Source organism: Rhodnius prolixus, unplaced genomic scaffold (genome assembly GCF_049639745.1).
Source record: "Rhodnius prolixus isolate KJV_2025 unplaced genomic scaffold, Rpr scaffold_13, whole genome shotgun sequence".
NCBI lineage: Eukaryota > Metazoa > Arthropoda > Insecta > Hemiptera > Reduviidae > Rhodnius > Rhodnius prolixus.
The window spans coordinates 614,811-632,555 of NW_027411583.1; the positions used below are offsets into that span (position 1 = coordinate 614,811).

Sequence of the window (17,745 nt, forward strand, 5' to 3'; positions counted from 1 at the left end):
TGGTTAAATGTGAGTGTAAGGTGGTTGTATATAGGTCTAGAGAGTAACCAACATGAGTAAATATGAGTGTATGGTGGATTTATATAAGTCTTGTGAATGAGTAACATAGTTAAATGTTAGTGTAAGGTGGACCTATATAGGTCTTGTGAGTGACCAACATGGTTAAATAGAGTGTAAGGTGGTTGTATATAAGTTTAGAGGAGAGTAATTAACATGGTTAAATAGAGTGTAAGGTGGTTGTATATAAGTTTAGAGGAGAGTAATTAACATGGTTAAATATGAGTGTAAGGTGGTTCTACATAGGTCTAGTGAATAACATACATAGTTAAATGTGAATGTAAGGTGGACTTATATAAGTCAAGTGAGTCACCAACGCGGTTAAACGTAAGAATAAAGTGTTCTATATAGGTCTTGTGAGTGACCGACATGGTTAAATATGAGTGTAAGGAAGACTTATATAGGTCTTGTGAGTGAGCAACTTGGTTAAGTATGAGTGTAAGGTGGTTGTATATAGGTCTAGAGAGTAACCAACATGAGTAAATATGAGTGTAAGGTGGACCTATATAGGTCTTGTGAGTGACCAACATGGTTAAATGTGAGTGTAAGGTGGTTGTATATAGGTCTAGAGAGTAACCAACATGAGTAAATATGAGTGTAAGGTGGACCTATATAGGTCTTGTGAGTGACCAACATGGTTAAATGTGAGTGTAAGGTGGTTGTATATAGGTCTAGAGAGTAACCAACATGAGTAAATATGAGTGTAAGGTGGATTTATATAAGTCTTGTGAATGAGTAACATAGTTAAATGTAAGGTGGACCTATATAGGTCTTGTGAGTGACCAACATGGCTAAATAGAGTGTAAGGTGGTTGTATATAAGTTTAGAGGAGAGTAACCAACATGGTTAAATGTGAGTGTAAGGTGGTTGTATATAGGTCTAGAGAGTAACCAACATGGTTAAATATGTTAAGTATAAGGTGGACTTATATAGGGTCTTGTGAGTGAGCAACATGGCTAAATGTGATTGTAAGATAGTTCTATATATGTCTAGTGAGCCGTCAACATGGTTAAATGTGAGTGTAAGATAGTCCTATATACGTCTTATGAGTCGTCAACATGATTGAATATGAGTGTAAGGTGGTCCTGTATAAGTCTAATGAGTCGTCAATATGGTTAAATGTAAATAAGATAGCCCTATATAAGTCTAGTGAGTCGTCAGCATGGTTAAATGTGAGTGGAAGGTGGTCCTATATAAATCTAACATGGTTAAATATGAATGTAGAAACTGCATTTATGTTTACAAAAATTGCCGCTAGAGCTCTCCACCGACTGGACTGTAAAGTAAGCTTATAGCCTATTTAATGGCGGCTAACTAGCCTATTTCTCTTTTATCTATTTCACGATTAAACAATACAAATTCTCAACTTTTTTGTTTCTGTTAACGATACTTGGGTAAATTATGAAGTATTATTCCAAAAGAAATATTTTTTATCGTATTTTTAATGGGAAAATTTTTTTATTACTTATTTGGAAAGTTTATCAAATACCTATGGGAGAAATGTTGGAAAAAAAATTTTAAATTAATTATTTCATTGAAATTATCACGTTTAAAGTATTGGCCAATCACAAGGCAGTAAGGTTACAGGCGGTGGGCGGGTCATGCCCACCTCTAGTGTAACCACGCCCCGTCCAATGAAAACTAGTTACAGACTTATGGGTTGGGTCAAAGCGTATTAATAATGGTTCTTCAATACCTTTCACTTATTTTTCTTAATCTTTCATTATTTTCTCATATTTTATTAACTTTTTTTTATTATTTTAGTAATAATATTAATCTTATGCAGATATTGAGAAATAATGCCAACAAATTATTCGAAAAAAATAATTCTAAATTTTCAAGAATTTTTTTTATTAAATTAAGATTCGCTTTACTTTCTCATGAAAAGAATCTCGTATGAACACTCACATGACTTTTTGTTACCATTACTTACGAATATTAATTGAATTCTCTTATAACTTAGAATTGCATAGAAAATAATGATAATGTTGATAGAATGCGACACATTCCCTCTGAACCAAACTATTAATTGAGAAATACGAGTAATTACAAGCCAAACTGAAATTTAAGGTAAAATACGCCATTGGATCAGCTACGAATGAATCCGTTCTGCAAATCCATAGTTAATTATAGAAAAAGCTTTTCTTTAAAATTGCACTTTAGGTAAATTAATTTCCTATCTTCTTGGAAGTTTGTTTAGAAATTTAATAATCAAATACTTAAAGGTAGTAAAACCTTAAAATACCTATAAACGGAAGTTTAGAAAACCTTACTTCTCCTAAAATGAACCCCTCCTAAAATGAGAATCTAAGGTGGTTCTATGTGGTTCTAATGAGTCACCAAAATGGTTTAAAGTGATTATATGGATTGGTTTAGTGAGTCACATGCTTGTGAAGTCAAAGAATTAAAAATTTAATCGAAAAGATTTTGTTGGAGTTACTCAGAAAGGTAGGCTCGCCAAAACGTGATCCGAACCATTAGTTGAAGTCTCATATTAAATCAATTTAAGTAACGGATTAATTTCGCCGATTAAATTCAGAATAAAATTTAATTAAAAAAAAAATTATCAATTAAATTTATGATTAAATTGTATTTTTAATCATAAATTGTATTTTTAATCCGTAGAATTGGCTGATTCATAGATTCAAAAGGAAAAAAGATTATTGCTAATTTCAGTTATAATTTTTTTTATTTAATTTTTGACAACTTTTCGATCATGGGGACTAGATCAGTGATGGCAAATCAATGGCAATCGCGCCAAAGATAGCACGTTTCAAAATTTGCATGGCACGGGGCCCGATTAAAAACTTTTATATTTTTAATTAATGGTTTATTAATAAGTTAAGACTTTCTTCAGACAAGATAAGATCTATTGAATAAATAAATCATACATAATACATAAATAAATCATAAATAATACATAAAAACTACTTGGCACGTCAAATAATAATATTTTCAAATTTTTGGATCTTATATCTACAAAGTTTTGCTATCAAGGGACTAGGTCATCTTCAGGGCTTGTGCTTATTAACAATTACAATAATTTTTATATTTTAAAAATCAAAGATTGGTGGGTATTCTGTTCTGATTGTTTAGATCAATGTATGTGGTCCACAAAGGAGTTGAAAAGTAGACGACATTTCTATTCAAGGTTCAAGAATAGTTACGTATAAAAGGGCTTCAATTTCAGATTTCAGAGTAAGATGGTAAAGACGTAAGAGCAGTTTTGTATCGTCAGTTTAGTATGATTCAAGTACCAACTGAGTCTTTTTGTTCACTTAGGGTCCCAAGTACAGAACTTTATCAATGGAAGAATGGAGAATCTTAACATTTAGAAGAACAGATGAGACAAAAATTCTCATTTTATCTACTCTGCCCCAAATGATTCATTCACAATAACGTTAATTACAAAAGATGAATGGAATTTCAGAAAATCTTGAAAAAAATGTCTATAAATTAAACCATTCAGCAGAATTTATTTGAATATTTTGGTAGTAAAAAACAAAGAAAAATAAATGAAACTGAGATATCTGATCACTGTTTTGGTTCCATAAAAAATTTGTTTTATTAAAGAGGATTTGATTCTCCCCACTTTTCTACTAAAAAAAACAAATAATCTCTTTCCACCAATAAAAATAACTAAATAACCAGTAAATTTTTATGAATCATTATATGCAAACGGAAATAGTAGCGATTTGTATGTAAAACAGTTCTTTGTGACATTGTTCTAGCTAGTTATACCACTTTACCAAGAATACAAAGAATCGAATACAACCAATTTTTCTTATTTTTATTTTCGTCTCTCTCTTTTAAGTGCAGACACGAAGTCGAAGTTTGGAGGAGAGGAGGAGGGGACTTTTAATACATTAAAGTGTTACCTTATTTGAATTTATTCGAATGTCCAGCTTATAAACAAAACTTCATATGAGGTAGAGGAGGTGGTAGAAGACGAAGAAGAAAAGGAGGAGGTCAAGATTGGGGGCGGAGGAAAGTCCACATAAACTTTTTTATCGTGTAGGCTGTGGATAATGGTTAGAGGCTGTGGTAGCGCGGGCGCGGGGGAACTGTGGTGTGGTCGGCCTGATGTGTGTAACTAGTACAAACACAAAAACTCACGTACACTTAGAAAGAATGAGCTCATTTACATGAGGGCTAAATCATAGCAACAGTTAGAGCCAAGTTATCACCACCGCAGCACTCTAGAGCTAAACCTCTTGTAAAACCAAACTCCGCCATCTTTTTATTATTAATATTTTTAGAATTTATCATGTCCATTTTTACGAGAGGGTAGTTTTCTCTATTATTTTCTTTGTAAATGTATACCCACTTTATGTTTAGCAAGGGTGGATCAGTTGGGGTGAAAAAGATAAAAAACTAAAGAATGTTTTTTTCTCAGAGATGTCAGAGATAAGGAGATCTGTATCTCTTAAAGATATTGTTGACTCCTGAACATTTATATACCTGGCCCTGTTATTCATACTCCAAACTGGCCTCCTGTATTCAAACACTAATTGGTAATAATTCATTTTTTAAAAAAAGATGGTTCCATAATAATACAGTTATTGTAAACACTGAACTTTTTTAAAAAATAACTTTGCATTTTACATTTAATTTCATTATTTAATGACGATCGAATTAATAATAATTTATATCCTCGTCTAGGCATATTATACTCGTATTGCCAAAGGATTTTATTTATGAACAGTTTACGAATATCAGAAAAAGAGCTCAGAATATATCAAACATCTTTAAAAATATACAAATTCAGAAATTAAATACCACATTAAGTTAAATATTACTTAGTGCACTCAAATTATTACTATTAGGGCAGAGTTTCGCAATCTATTTCCATCCGCTGCACACCAAAGTTGTAGTTAGCAGTTTCTCAATGCAATGATAGAAATAATCAGGGGAAAGTCGCCTAAGTCGTATCGGTGCCTAAATCGTACCTCAATGATTTCAAAAGTACTCTTCCCGTCGTACAAATGGTAACAGAGTACAGTTATACTGCTCAGTTGTACTCATGCGCGAAGGCAGTGCAATCTGCGTTTTAATGAATTAAGACTGTTCTCGGTATACGAGGTGTGGCTATTAAATTACGAGACTGATGCTGCTACAGAAAAACTATGCGAGTGCCAAATCTTAACGGCCGAAAGGTGTGCAGCGTAAAGCCTTCTCTTTCGATTGCAGCGTCTCACGTGTTTGTAGAGAAATCTGTCTGACCGGAACCGTCGTTTGTGTAAGAGGTGTTAGTTTCCTTTTGCCGAAAACATGATACTAACATGAAATAGAGCAACGAATTGTCGTGAAATTTCACATCAAAACTTGATAAAACCGCTACTGAAACTTATCTTTTATTAAAAGAAGTTCATGGCGATGAATGTTAATTACGTGCGCGAGTTTTTGAGTGATTCAAGCGTTTCCAAGATAGTCGAGAAGACGTCGGAGATGATGACCGCCCGGGTCGCCCTTCCACGTCCAAAACGGATGAAACTATCGATTATAATTAATCAATATTACTACCGTGAGGTGCCAGCTCAACTCCGTGAAAGAGTAAGGAAAAAATGACCCGATTTGTGGAAGAACAAATCATGAGTTCTCTATCAAGACAACGCGCCGGCTTGAGTGTAATTTCCATCTGTTGTGTGGAAGCTCCTAAGGCAAGAAAACACTAGGTAAATACATTTTGCTTTTTTAGTATTAGTTATATATCTATTAGTGATCTGTTTGCCTCTTGCGGTTTTGTGAAAGATTTTTTTCAAAAAAGTTTTAGGGCTTTATTAACTGACTTGTACGCTGTGTCTCATCTCGTATCCATTTACGCTTCCTAAATCGTACCACCGGTATTTGTATCAGTTGAAATACATTTTCAATAACTACGGGGCTAGGTACATGAGCACTCCGTCTTCAACCATTGGACAGTTCTTCTTTTAAATCACTTAAGAGTTATTATAACGAAGCCTCATCAATTAGGTAAGAATAAATCCTTTCGCGAAAGAATTAAACAAAGTACCGTTTCGGAGTTATTGGGGTAAAGCATAACCAAAATCTGTTCGATATTACCATAAACGGCTTCAAAATCTACAGGATTGTGGTCATATAATAGAAACGTCTTTCGTCGGGATGAAGACTTCTCTGGTTCAATAATGAGTGCTCATTGTCCAATTACCGACTCCAGAAGAGAATATTGAAACTGAATTGAAAGTCCGTCAGCCCCGACCCACTTCCGTCGACTCTAGGACAACACCTACACAAGTCGTGGACAAATACAGGAAATTGAAACACTTGCTGCCGATATTTTCTCACATTCAGTCTCCAACTTATCACGTCAGACTTCGAGAGAAATAAAGGCAAATGTGAATTTGCTGGCTCCAGTTCCAAGTCCAAATATATTTATTTGTAAATAAACTATATATTTATTTAATTTTAGCTCGAGATATGACTTAAGCAGCAGGTGGTACGACTTAAGGTACTGGTTTCCTTAGTCGTACCGATTTCAATTTTTTAAATTTTTGGATTTTAAGGGAAAAATTGGGCAGACTATTTAATTTTTGTGCAATAAGTAGAAGCAGGGTTTACTAAGGTTTCCAATGATACCCATAAGTATGTGTTTACCAATATACTCTCTGATTTCTGAGAACGTTTTTTTAAGGGGTATAAGTTGAGTAACCTTACCCTAAGTGCATTTTAAAATTCGGAGTTAGAAAAATTAATAAGTTGAAATACAGGTTTGAGTCATTTCTGTTTGATTTGTTTTTAGGCCCATTAAATCCTCACCTTTGTTTCTTTAGATGTTTTTACCGCTATTATTATCAGTAAGGTTATCTATCTAAGGATGCTACAATAATGTTATCTATTTTCTAATCAGACATCACTAGAAAGCCTACGTTTAAAAAAAGGCCGCCTCAGGCTCTATAAAATCTACTAAAGAGTAGATTTAACAAAGGTTAGATACTCAATCTACGTGTAAAAGGGACAACTTACATATGTATTGTCACCCTTTGCTACGCCCAGATCTTCTGGCCCTTTGGGTTGGGTATTTTTTTTTTATATTAACAGTCCTCCTTCACTACACCCCCTTGGACTACCCTAACATCAATCAACTTGAGCCAGTTGGATGTATATTATACACACAACTAAACATATCATTGTTATTTTTAAATGACATTTCAGATTGATTGCTGCAATGTGTTTATTAATGATTCTATTGGGGACAGCCACAAGTGTATTTTTTTATTACAATAATAAAGTTTGGTATTGTTGTTAATAAGATAATATTATCTTCCTCCTACAATGAAATAATGTTTCCATTCAATAAGAAAACATATGAGCTCAAAACATTAATTAGATTCGAAATGAGCGCCGTGAACATAGATGAGTTACAGAATCATCTATAAAATAGAAGCATGGTTAATGGATTCATATTTTTGAATTTTACTGATCACACACACATAGACACTAAAAAAAAAGGGTTCGATTTTGAAAAAAACTAAGATTTTCCAATTAGGGGGCTCAGAATATAAAAAATTTCACCAAAAGATGAAATAAGATTGTACTCTTAGTTCCTCGAAGAAGTTAGGACTAGAGAGCAAAGTATAGATACCATAATTAGATGAAGCATACTTTAACATAGAGACAGAAATAAGGTAGAAATACTAACAATAGGAGGGGTGGGTGTTAGTCTAGTGGTGCTTAAGTGCAATTTTCAAGTCTCCACAGAATTTCGTCATCACCTAGTTCTTGTCAATCGGGTATTTTCAATCGTTTGTGAACTCCCAAACCAAAGAGGTAACATACAAATCACACTATCAAATGTCTTGTCCGTGCAAACGTTGTAGCTACAGTTGCTAGATCAAACATGTGCTTTATAAGAGGTTTTTATAGACTTAAAACGGATGGCTGCTAGATATGGGTTACAGATAAATGTGGAGGCAGCAAAGTATTTGGTTTATGAAGAGGAGAGAGAGACGTTTTGTTGATTCTTTTGGTGGGTAAGTAGTGTTTCGAAGTGAAGGATTATTTTTAAAAACCTGAAGATCATGACAATGATTTAGCGAAGATATTTGGTTCAGACTTGCGGCCGGAAACTACCTTAAAGCTGATAGTAAGAACTAAGAAGATATCTCGAAGTGCCAAATTAACGGAGTTCCTTTTAAGAGTTACGAGTAACAGGCTTCCAGTAGCTAGGACGCCAATGGACAGAGATTATGGCTTGAGACGGGAGCGTACTAAGGACATGCCAAGGGGCAAATGGCCCCAAGGTAGACGCGCCTTAGTCGGACGACTTTGAGAAGACTCTAAAAGGAGGAAAGTGAAGGAGAGAGGCGGTAGAACGACAAGAATGGGAACCTTAATTAATGGAGGCCAAGAATCTGCATGGGCTGCAGCATCACAGAAAAGAAAGAATATGCATTAAGTAAAAAAAAAAAAAAAAAACAAAGCCGAGACCGGGAATCGAACCCAGTACCACACATCTTAGCATTACAGTCCTCATCTCGGCTAACCGCTCGGCTATCGAGGCACTGCGAGCACTTTACTGCTCAACAGAAACATTTCAGTAAGGACATCACATGAGCGCGTTAAATTTGTCCGCCATCTTGTTTCAATATTCCTCACAAATAAATAAGTGGACTATTTTTTTTTTTTTTTCAGCAAATAAGAACATTTGAATTGTGATGTAATTTGCAAACCAATAAATACAATTTTGAATTTAAATTTTTTTCCCCCTCTTCATGGACGAAACAACCAATAACTCAAAGACAATCCAATTAAGAAGAAATATAAAAATGGTCGATTGTACGGATCAAAAGAATACATCAACAAGTTGCATTAAATTGGAAAACGTCATAAAATGTCCTTCAAAATATGATATATATATCCAATCTAGGATAATGGTAATGTTAGTCATATTTCTTATAAAGGAAGTGACTGGTTGTTCAACCAATAGAATGACGCTAGGGGGAGTGGCTACCAGCTGGAGCATGCTCTTTCTGCCGGACGGTGTAGCCAGGAGTCGATCGGTGGCCTCTCCCTCAAACACTATTCTTAACCCAACAATATTTGTAAACACCTACGTCATAAATATTTAAATGTTGACTTATTTTCTGGAAATTTTTAATTAATTTGAGATTAAATTAATGTTTTTTTTCCTCTCTGAATACATTAAACATTTAAAAATGAACCATTTTGATTTTCCTGAGTAATTTTAAGTTTCCTCAAAACTGCTTCGAAACTTCATAAACAAGTGAAACACCCGCACGAATTTTCTCTTCCCGCGTTCAGTAGATTCCTCAACCGGAAGTGTACCACGTCATTTCCTTTATATCACGATTTGGCGCCCTAATCAGTGCCCACAGTGCAATCCTAAACCCTTGGAAACTGCAAAAAAGGGGGCACCAAAATTCACGTTGAAGACCCTTGATTCTTCATACCGTCTTCATGATTCCTCTATAATTCCATCAGACTACCACAATCAATTCAAAATGTCTGCTTGTTTGCCAATTAGGGTGTGTTATGCCAAGTAGACTTAATTTGTGGAGTGATTGAAAGACTATGCCAAGAGGTTTTAGTCCGGCTGCAGATAAACTGAATAGGACTTGTGTATGGCTCAAAAGGGTTAAGTCCAACTTGTTGTTTTTTTGTCTGTGATCCCTTTTGTTCTGTTCGACTACAGTGTTCATTCTTCAGCAGCCATTCCATCTAAGTTCATGGGAAGTTTTAAAAGAAGTTGTTTAAAAAAAAAGAAGCTCCAATGTGACCATATTATTTCTAGAATTGTCGTTTATTATTGTTATCTTTTTGGAAAGTCGAGGAATACCAATTTCTGTTACCACCAAAACGGTGAAATTCTCAAACTTTAAATCTGGTTACCCTTTATTATTTTCAATTTTCCAATTTTCCGTTATTATTATTGTTCATTAAGAAAGATATTATTCCTACAGCTTATATTCTTATATATTTTACAGCTTATATTACTGCTATAGAAAGATAATAAATTCCTACAGCCGTTCAGAGAAAAATCAATGTTTACCAAATGGTTAGTAGTGCGGAAAATCCTTCTTGGGTGACATGAACTCAATTTCCGCAATAATAATCGAGAGAAAACTGATCACTTTCCGCAGACTTGGAACTTTCCTATGTACCAAATTATATAAAATAAATGAATTTAGTTCCAATTTGGAATAAATCCTTCCCCTTTATTTCCCAATTTTTCCTAATTTTTTGCCTCTTAAAGTCCAAATTTAACCACAGAACAGCTTAAGTTCGTCGCTTCAACAAGTGCACTGCCTATTTGTTCTTTTTTCTTCCTACCGGAACACCGTACAGTCCACCAACTTGGTCCTTCTCAGTTCTATTTGAGCATTTTCGTTGATAGAACCACCTGGTATTCGCGTTTTTTGTTTTTATTTATTTTTTTCTAATTTCTGAACTTTTTACTTTATCTACCCATTTTATTCCAAGCGTACTGCGATCTACCGGACTCTACGCAACTATTAATCTTTGTTGATTATTTTAGGTCGTGTACCCCGCAAGTTAGATATGAAGTAACAGGTATTAGTGGTGTTCATTAAATATGTTCCTAAACTTCCGAAATTAAAAAAAAATGGTTTCTCAAGAAGAATGGACTCTAGAACGATTTGTTAGTTTCAGTTGAACCATTTATCTAGATAAAGACATCGTTTCTGTTTCAAATTCTTTCCACTAAAATTGATTTCAGTATGTGTTACACACTAAATTGAATACTATTTTTTTTTTAAACTCCTTTAATTCTTACGCCAAAATCGATTCCTTTTTATTCTCTACAAATAATTCTTTCTACAAGAAGCTCTATTATCCTAGAAGACAGGTAATTAATTATTTAGCTAATAAAAAGCCAAAGTTTTCACCTGCAGAAAATTAGGTGTGAACTTAGGTTGCAATTTGCAATAGAAGATGAGAAATGTTATTCACGGTAAATCGATTGCAAATCGTTAATCAATTTTGGACGAATGAAGAAAAATAACAGATGTGCTGAAAAGTTAGATAACATAAGGTTAGTGCAGACCAAGAGGAACATACCTGAAAGTGATTTATAATTTTGCCATTTTTCCGCCATTTTACTATTTTAATAGCGGAAAATCAAGCTAAATGAGGGACAGTTGTTTTTTTGTGTAATTACGAGGGTCGTTTGAAAAGTCCGTGCAAAGTCAGAGAGATAGCACCACTGGCGCGTATCGAGGTTATGTTTAGTTAGTAGCATCTCTTGGAAGAACACACACCAAGTTTCAGCCAGATCGGTCTATTTCTTTGTGTTTGGCATTCGTTTGAATCGAGGAAGTCGAGTGATTTTCAAAAAATGGACGAAAAAGAATTTCGTGTGTTGATTAAACACTACTTTATGAAAGGCAAAACGCCTCAGGAGACTAAAGAGAAGCTTGATAAACATTATGGTGACTCTGCACCTTCGATTAGAACAGTTTATAAGTGGTTTCAAAATTTTCGGAGTGGCTATATGGGCACAAGTGACACTGAACGTTCTGGACGCCCTGTTGAGGTTACTACTCCAGAAATCATTGATAAAATCCATGATATGGTGATGGATGACAGAAAAGTGAAGGTGCGTGAGATTGCTAGTGCTGTGGGCATCTCGAATGAACGGGTACATAATATTTTGCATCAATATTTGGACATGACAAAGCTATCCGCAAGATGGGTGCCGCGATTGCTCACGCTTGACCAAAAACGAAATCGTGTGAAGTGTTGCAAGGACGGTTTGCAGCTGTTCCAGAAGAATCCGCAGGACTTTAAGCGTCGTTTCGTCACTGTGGATGAAACATGGATACATCACTACCCTCCTGAGACCAAAGAATAATCTAAACAATGGGTTACCAAGGGGGAATCTGCGCCAAAAAAAGGCGAAGACCGTACCTTCGGCCGGAAAGATTATGGCGACTGTCTTTTGGGATTCGCAAGGAATAATCCTTATCGACTATCTGGAAAAGGGTAAAACTATTACAGGTGCATATTATTCATCGTTATTGGACTGTTTGAAAACCGAGCTGCAAGAAAAACGCCAACGATTGGCCCACAAAAAAGTCCTTTTCCATCACGACAACGCACCAGCTCACACCTCAGCAGTTGTGGTCGCAAAATTAATGGAAATAGGGTTCCAACTCGTTTTACATCCCCCTATTCTCCAGACTTGGCTCCCTCGGACTACTATTTGTTCCCCAATATGAAGAAATGGCTGGCGGGAAAAAGATTTTATTCAAACGAGGAGGTGATTGCAGAAACGAATGGCTATTTTTCAGACTTGGACAAATCCTATTATTCGGAAGGGATCAACAAACTAGAGCAGCGTTGGACGAAGTGTATAAGCCTAAAAGGAGACTATGCTGCAAAATAAAAAAGGTTTACCCCAAAAAATTTAGTAGTTTTTATTTTTGCACGGACTTTTCAAAGGACCCTGGTATATCTAAACATGATTATAATATTATCTTCGAAAGATGTTTTATAATTGGAGTTAAACGCTTCAATTGTCAAGTTAAGTGACTTAAACTGAGAAGGTTAAAGTTGTTAAAATATATCCGATAAATCACGGAATAAATTCATTTTATTTATTGTGTTTTTTGATCTTGTTCGCATATTAACATGTATTGTTTTCGAGAGCGACTAAATCTCTAAAATACTATTCCCAAATTTGAAATATTTATTTTTCAACTCAACGATTTTTTATTGAAATTACGATTGTAAACTTAGCGAACATTATTTTTTACCCGGAAATGCCACTTTTATCAACAGATCAAAGTGCGGTACGCCTACTTCCGGTATCTCGTTCCTCTAGTGTTCTGCTAGACAGCCTGGGCTACTGGGATTCTAGCTATCGTTGGACAGTGCACAAAAAAGTAATGATGCATTGTAATATACAGTTGCTTTTTCACTGATTAATGTATTGTACACATGTTAAAGCCCTGAAAATGGTCTTGGAAAGCAAAAAAGTTGGTTAAATAAAAAATAATAAATTGATACTAACTGAGACCAATGGATATTACTAGAGTTACACTGAATAGAAATCTAAAGAGCACTCTAAAGCGGTTCTTCAGTTCTTGTCAGTTTCAATACGAGGGTGTGGCTATTAAATAACGAGACTGATGCTACTACAGAAGAACTATGAATGCTCCAAATCCTAACGACCGACCGCTGTGCAGCGTAAAAGCCTTCTCTTTCGATTGCAGCGTCTCACGTGTTTGTAGAGAAATCTGTCTGACCGGAACCGTCGTTTGTGTAAGAGGTGTTAGTTTCCTTTTGCCGAAAACATGATACTAACATGGGTAAAACCGCTACTGAAACTTATCTTTTATTAAAAGAAGTTTATGGCGATGAATGTTAATTACTTGTGCGAGTTTTTGAGTGGTTCAAGCGTTTCCAAGATGGCCGAGAAGACGTCGGAGATGATGACCGCCCGGGTCGCCCTTCCACGTCCAAAACGGATGAAAATATCGATTATAATTAATCAACATTACTACCGTGAGGTGCTTGCTCAACTCCGTGAAGGAAAAACGGCCCGATTTGTGAAAGAACAAGTCATGGATTCTCCATCAAGGCAACGTGCCGGCTCACACTACATTGTCTGTCAAAACGTTTCTAGCCAAGTACAACATCCCAGTATTTTAGGCCATCCGCCTTATTCGCCTGACCTGGCCTTACTTTTGTCTGTTCCCTAAAGTCAAATCTGCATTAAAAGGAACACGATTTCAGACGGTTGAAGCTGTGAAAGAAAAAGCGGCACGCGTCATGTAGGAGCTCACAGAAAAAGATTTCCAGCACTGTTTCGAACAATGGTAAATTCGCATGGAGCGTTGTAGGGATAGGGGAGTGGTGTATATTGAAGGTGATAATAACTAAATATGTTTAATTTAAAATAAAATGTTTTACAGCAATAGTCTCGTTATTTAATAGCCACACCTCGTATAGCTTCGATGTAAAGCTTAAGACAGTGGACAACGTTGCCATATGGAGGAGAAATCCTATTGCAGTTATCAGAGCACTAGATTCCTCAATTTGAATTGGAAAAGTAATCTTCAGAATATCTAGTAAGGAGAAGGAAAAGCTAGAAGGAAGGAAATGGTTATCCTTAATTAACAGCTCTGACATTTTCCTAGTAAAATGTCCATAGAAAACCAGGAGGGTTTTTTTTCATCAACCAAGACGATGTGGTTTAACCAGTTTCACTAAACACCAATGGTGTGGAAACACTTTCGGACCGCAATTAAGTAGAACCCCATACCAAAAAACTATCCGGTTTTCCACATCACATTACTGAAATTCAATAAATATTTTACTCGTAATGCCCAGAAAATATGACAACTATAAATTGAAGAATATAACCTTGAAAATCGTCCTAATTACGCACATTTTTTTTTGTCGTTTTAAATTTATTTTACAAAAATTTATAGTGTCAACTATAAATTGTGTTTACATCACGAAGCAATCCGCCCCCCACTACATCTATTTTTATAGTTATTGTACCCTTTTGGTAGAGAGGTTTTACATTCAGACGAATCACCATATTATTCTGGTTATTGTTATATAATTTATATTGAATTATTACCTGGCGTTTGCCCAACTATGTATTTACAGCAGGGGACACAAATTATGAAGGCATCATTTCTTCAGTTCAGGTCTTAGAGAAAGAGGAGAAAAAAATATATATAGTTGGGCATAATGAATGTAAAAATTTAGATATGGGTTCCCCAGACCTGAGACGTACCTGTTATTGAATTCTGGAAGGACATAACCCTCCCTTTAGGGCAAGGAGTAAGGAGACTGTGCGGTCTGTTCTCGAAAAAAAAAACAAACCTTTTGTGTCATCTTTAGCCTATTCGCGTTAACGATCTTTTCTCTCAAACTTGTCGGTAGATGGTGAAAAAAATTATTCCACCGAGACAAGAAATATGGAAAGAGATAAAAAGAGGCATCTTTCTCTGTGTGTGTGTGTGTGTTTGTGGATTTATGATACCCAAAAAGGTGGGTTGACCTCAAACAGAAATGTCTAGTTCTTCTCTTAAGTCATCCATTAAATATCTACTCTTTGTCCCTTTATTTTCTCCTAGTTTTGTCCTTTTGCTATTTCACTTTGCACGCTATGTCATCCATATCATCTATCCATATGGAAGGGTCAGTAGATAATTAATAGAATCAACCTTTTAGGGATTTATTATTTTATTTTGCCCATTTTCGGCAATGTTTTTCTCAAAATCTATTAGATCTGGGTTGTTGCAAAAAAATTACAGTTATAAAGGAGGGTTTGCCCTATATTTTAAAGAAAATTTTGGAATTTTCTCTTTTATAGAAAAAGAGAAAAAAAATTGTCAAAGTTGGGTGCAGGGCCGGATTTTCCTATAGGCTAACTAGGTTTCAGCCTAGGGCCTCAAGATCAAGAGAGGCCTACATTCAAATTGTTAGCAAAATTAAAATTACACTATTCTAAAAATAGTACCAATAACAACTTGTTTCATTTAACATATCGATATACAGTGGTCAAAAAAAGTATTCATACACTTAAGTTTTCTTACTTAATCTACAGAACTTTTGTTTCTAGGATGACTACTTCTTCAGCACTGAAATCGAAGATAGTAACAATGAATTTAATGCTCTCATTTTCTTTTATAAACATAAAGAATTGATTAAAAAGCAGAAAAATAATTTATTGTATGCAAAATAAGTATTCATACACTCAGTCTGAATGTTATAATTAACGCAAAACTAAAGACCTAATATTTTGTAAGCAATCCCTTTGCATTTGTTATTGCCTGAAGCCTCCTTGGCATAGATTCCACCAGGTTTAGTGTCTCTTGAGATGTGATTTTTGCCCATGATTTCTTTAAATTGGTTATGAGCTCTTTTCTGGAAGAACATTTCAATTTTCGAATTTTCCGCTCCAAACAAGACCATAAATTTTCAATAGGGTTTATATACGGAGACTGTGGAGGGGTAAGAAGTTGTTTCCGGGCATTATAAAGCAGCCATTCCTTCGTTTTTTGGGCTGTAAGATTGGGATCGTTATCCTGTAGAAAGAAGTATGCGCTTTCGATGAGCACGCCAACTCTCAGAAAGCCTCGCTTTAACTTCAGGAACCCTTGTTACGCCACAGACCATCAGGAATCTATGCCAAGGAGGCTTCAGGCAATAATAAATGCAAAGGGATTGCTTACAAAATATTAGGTATTTAGGTATTTTGCGTTAATTATAACATTCAGACTGAGTGTATGAATACTTATTTTGCATACAATAAATTGTTTTTCTGCTTTTTAATCAATTCTTTATGTTTATAAAAGAAAATGAGAGCATTAAATTCATTGTTACTATCTTCGATTTCAGTGCTGAAGAAATATTCATCCTAGAAACCAAAGTTCTGTAGATAAAGTAAAAAAACTTAGTGTATGAATACTTTTTTTGACCACTGTACGTATATCACAGTAGTGATGTATTTTATAATCTCTCATGTAATTTACAAACTTAAAAGTGGGAGGTGAAAGGGCCTCCATAAGTGGAATAGCCTAGGGCCTCTTTTCATCTAAATCCGGCCCTGGTTGGGTGTTTTTGAACGTTACGCTTTTCCGTGCACTGTTTGACGATCAACCCTTAGACAAGTGTCCTACCGGATAGTTTTAATTTGTTTACTCTCTGTGATACTCTTTATAAAAGAAAGAACTGCGATCATATCGAATTACCGAAATGGGTTTTTACTCAGTAATATTATATCGAATTGGCAAAATTTATTTATTTTTACTGTAAATGCCTTAAATTATAGGAAAACTGTAATAGAGGAATTTACTTTTTATTGAATTGTAGGTTAGGTTTAGAGTTTAAGTTTAATAAATAGAAGGCATTTTATTATTTTTTAATAAGGTTATGTTCAGTTTTGTATTGTTTGAAGTTATCTGTTCGTCTTTTATAATGTATTTTATTGTGTATAAGTAAGTAAGCTATACATTATTCTGTTCCATTAATTTCTTCTAAAATATGTAAAGGGGTAAATAGTTTGTATTTAAGTTTCATCATCGAACTGTGGAGGTTCAACCAAACGCTCAAATCTGAAAAGGATCCAGGTCCTTGCAGTCTAAAATTTTTCGCTCTATATTAAGCGCTCCTTTCTACGTAACCATTCACACAGACTTGAACATTCCTTTCGTGCAACACAAGTGGCTGAAAACACGTTACAGAAAATGCCATCTTAACATTCAATCTCATCACAATCCACTTGTACAACATCTATCTCTTCCAGAACATTTTCCAGACAACACTTCTAGACGTCTTAAAAGACAGTGGGCCTCGTGATCTCCTATCTGACGAAGAGAGTCAATAGAGAGTAAAACGTTATTGGAGTGTTACCACCAGGTAACTTCTCCACTCTGATATGTTGCTTATTGTTACCCTTGTTGCTTATAGTTACCCTTGTTGCTTATAGTTACCCTTGTTGCTTATAACGCAATACATTGATTGTAACTACATAAATGATTAAAAATAAAAAACCTCAAACAAAAAGTACAACACAGTAATAATACAAATGAGACAATCTTAGAAGATGGTCACAATTTTCATCTAAGACTTTTTCAAATATAACGTTATAGTTTAAAAATTATACTAATTTTTATGACAAACAATAGCATCTCAAGCATGAGCAAAATATAACTTAAAACAGCTTAC

The 17,745-nt window shown here is 34.9% G+C and overlaps 1 protein-coding gene across 1 annotated transcript in view; it reads right to left on the reverse strand.

The window, feature by feature from the left end:
- The window catches only part of LOC141447839 (uncharacterized), a 158,503-nt gene that overhangs the window by 126,732 nt on the left and 14,026 nt on the right, over positions 1 to 17,745 (reverse strand). The window lies entirely within an intron of this gene.